The sequence below is a fragment of the Larus michahellis genome, chromosome 4 (genome assembly GCF_964199755.1).
Source record: "Larus michahellis chromosome 4, bLarMic1.1, whole genome shotgun sequence".
NCBI lineage: Eukaryota > Metazoa > Chordata > Aves > Charadriiformes > Laridae > Larus > Larus michahellis.
The window spans coordinates 60167773-60171433 of NC_133899.1; the positions used below are offsets into that span (position 1 = coordinate 60167773).

General features: G+C 36.3%; 1 long non-coding RNA gene across 1 annotated transcript; it reads right to left on the reverse strand.

The window, feature by feature from the left end:
• Positions 1 to 283: 283 nt before the first annotated feature.
• On the reverse strand, positions 284 to 3173 carry LOC141742536 (uncharacterized). The gene is made up of 3 exons (XR_012586738.1): positions 2910 to 3173; positions 1171 to 1338; positions 284 to 420 (listed from the first exon to the last, which is right to left on the reverse strand). It is a non-coding gene; the product is annotated as an uncharacterized LOC141742536 (long non-coding RNA).
• Positions 3174 to 3661: the final 488 nt, after the last annotated feature.

Sequence of the window (3661 nt, forward strand, 5' to 3'; positions counted from 1 at the left end):
GAATTGTGGTATTCTCTTCTGAGATGCCTAACTCTTGCTTCCCTTTCCTTTTATAAAAAGTCAAGCTGGTCAAACATAGATGTCCTCATGCTTAACAAACTTAACAAACTGAAGCCTACTTCCTGTGGTAGATTTCATGTCTTCAAGGTACTTGACCTGATCAGTGTGCCTAAAAGATAACTGAATCATTCTGGCAAAATCTTGCTGTTTGGCACCATGATTATTTATTGATTATTATTTTTTATCATCCCGCATGCAGGTGATGGAGCTTTTTCAACACCCACCTCAAGACAATGACTGTGATTCGCAGGAATGATCCCATGTTCACCACCTTCAGATCCAATTACAGCATCCATCTTCTCGCAGTTTAGTTCATTCCCCAGCATAAATGAACAGTGATCTTACATGGATGTATATGATCTGTAAAAAAAAAAAAAAAGAAAAGAAAAAAAACACCACAAACATTGCCAAGCGCACAATATTTTCCCTTGGAGAAAGGACAAGGCAAGACTATTCACACTAGACTGTACCACCCCTTCTATTCTGAAAACAAGCCTAAGGCCCAAAGCCAATGGCCCTGGTTGTAGTAAGAATTGGTGTTACAAAGCTCAGCATGGTTTAATAACAAATTAACTATGTCATTTTGATATGTTAAAAAAAATATGTTACCATTAACAATACTATGAAAAACATCACCTGAACCTGGGACAGAACAGGAAAAGCAGCATTGGACAGGGAGTAGGTTTCCTCTCAGAGAAGCATCAGTGAGAACTGAAGGGAAAATTATCCCTATCCAAACCACATTTCAGCAAACTTCAACTGTAGCACTTCTTTCACTTAAAGAGCACCAAGACACACTACCCCCTTCACATTTTTAGAGAAGTTGCTTTTAATTTTTTTTCAAATGAAAAAAAAAGATTTATTCCATTTCCTCCCAAAATGCTCGGATGGAGCGGCTCTACTTTGTCTGAAGGGCTAACTTTACTGTTCTGAAAAAAAATAAAACTCAAATCTCTTAAATGAATGGAGTAAAAAGATGCCTCAAAATAGAAGACTGATTGCAATTGTAACTATGTAGAAATTATCGGTCTAAATTAGACTCTCTGATGTAGAGCTATAACCTAAGAAAGCACGTTTTCCCCAAGGAAATGACTGTAGTCATTTACTTACCTGCCAATTTTTTCAGTGTTCTTCCTTCACTCCCTTTTTTTAAAGTTCTGATGTTATTAAAAATTCGGAACCTTTTACATTATGAAATAATTAATTGTACTTGTTGATTTCCCATTATCCTGTGTTTTTTGATGTTTTAAGTAGAAAAAAATTATTTCTTGGTGACATCTGGATGGGAAAAAAAAGGACTATTAATGGGTGAATGAATGTCACTCGGTTGACGGTAAAACAGATGATCCAATCATTTCTAAACGGACTACTTTCTGTTCTGAGAAAGTGCTAACAGAACTAAATAGAGATGATCGGAAAAATGAAAGAAGAGTACATATTGGATACTTTCGACTTGCCTACAGCACATTGTACTTTTGAATTTACAGCAATTTGTGATAAGCTAGGATCCCTTCACATTAAAAAAAAAAAAAAAGTTAAAATTATCAGTATATTCTAGAAGATACACTGGAAATTTCAACAAATGAGCTGCAGTCAGAAAGAAGTATAGAAAAGCTGTTGATATTAAAGGAAATGGTTCTATAAAAGGTAGAGAAATAGATACTCCAAAAGTGTTCAGGACAGGAAAAAAGTTTGATAGTATATGAGCACTTACAAAATGAAAATGACAGATTCTAGTAGGAAAGGGCTAAAATAATTGAGGGCTAAAAAAATTTTTAAAAAAACCCTACTACTGAGTTTAAAGGATTTGTAATAAACGATGTAAGTGCAAAGATTTCACATTTATAACCAATTAATTCAACAGAAGCTTTAAAATATTTTATAAATACTTTATTTGTATGTTTATTTGTGTTTTATTTACAGCATAAATTTGCTCATCCCTGTCTATTTGTGGCTAAGGGATCAAAAGCACTGTATGATAGATTATACTCAGTTTAACATACTTCCAGGACACTTGTGCAAGCAGCCATGCTTCCTTCCGTCTCTCATGTTCTGTCTCACTGTATATGGTCTACATGGGTAGCCACACTATTTCTGTCCAAGACAGTGACCAAGTTCCAGCCATGGTAGCTGGACCATCTTTGTATTCCTGTCTCAGTGGTCACACAGCTAATGTGGAAGACCATTGTTCAGATGCTCATACTGTCCCTACGGACTTTCCCAAGGCAGACAGTAAAAGTGTCTCTGATGCCACTTTTCCAGCTGATGAATGTGTACTGTCTACCAAACCCAAATTTTGGCTGTTAAAGAGCCTTATGCCCAGTTTTCTACAGAGTTCTTGTTAAACGCATTCTGAGTAATCAATCAGTACAAAGTATCTATTTTAATGAGACGATCACGGGAACACAAAATCAGTGGTTTCATTCAATAGTAACAAAGTGTAAGAACTGAGATGCTTATGCAACTTTCATTAGGTGTCCTTGTGGCTAAGTTTTGATACTACCATTAATTAGAAAAACACATCTGTTTTTCATAGGATTCTTGGCTGGCCAATACACAGGACAGATAAACCAGTAAGACATCATTGTCTATAAAAGTCTTCTCCCTTGGAAACTGTAGCTCAGTGACTGAAGGAAGAGTGGAAAGAAAAGGGAGGATCTATGAGCTAAGGACACTAAATATTGTCATAGAAAATTATAATCTGCCTTTCCTCCAGGCTCAGGAAACAGAAGAATCATACCTTCTCATGTCCCTTGTACGTACAGATAGGCTATTACTACACCTTTTCATGCACTAATATGTACAAAGTATATCTGCGCTGTGCAATGGTGTTTGGTGCAAAGATATACCTTGGGTTCCGGCAGCTCTGCTCTGTAACAGACCCTGCTGACACTCAGCGTACGCTTGCTCTTGCTTTCATATGCTGGCTGCCTTTCCTGGGCTAGTTAGTTCCCTACAAGCTTGCATGTCTTCTTGTGCATAAAGCATGTCTTCTTGTGTCTTCTTATGCATAAAAGGTGTAGAAGAATGCTCACTGTCCCAGTGGTTACAGCACAGGAAGAGGAAGCGATGGTGTCTCTGAAGCTTCAGTGCTGTGGGATATTTCTGCCAATCTTTCTAAAGCAAAACCAAGCCTTTCATTAGCAACATGTTGTTGTTCTGGTTTCTTTTATTCTTTTTTTTTTTTTAATTAAAATATTACAGCTTGAATCCTATTCAGAACAACAAAGAGTCCAAGGAAAGAATACTTGAATGTTAAGAAATTGCAGGATTTGAGCATCGTTCTTTGTAAGTATTGCTGTACTTCAGAAATATATTTTAATCTAAATCACTTGAAAAACTGTCCACAGTACAGTTAATGGATTGAATTACAAATAATACTGTTCTGACCTTTCTCCATCTAGATGTAGACATTTCACCCTCTAGCAACTGCGGTTTTAAAATTCACTGATGACATATTGTTATTAATAGACAAAAGACCATTGATGATATCCACAGATCTAAAGCTTTTGATTTAATCATCATGTTCCCTTGATTAAAGAAACTGCTATTCTTTGGTCAATTATTCCTGCTATTATCTTGGGTTGATTTTCATGGGCCA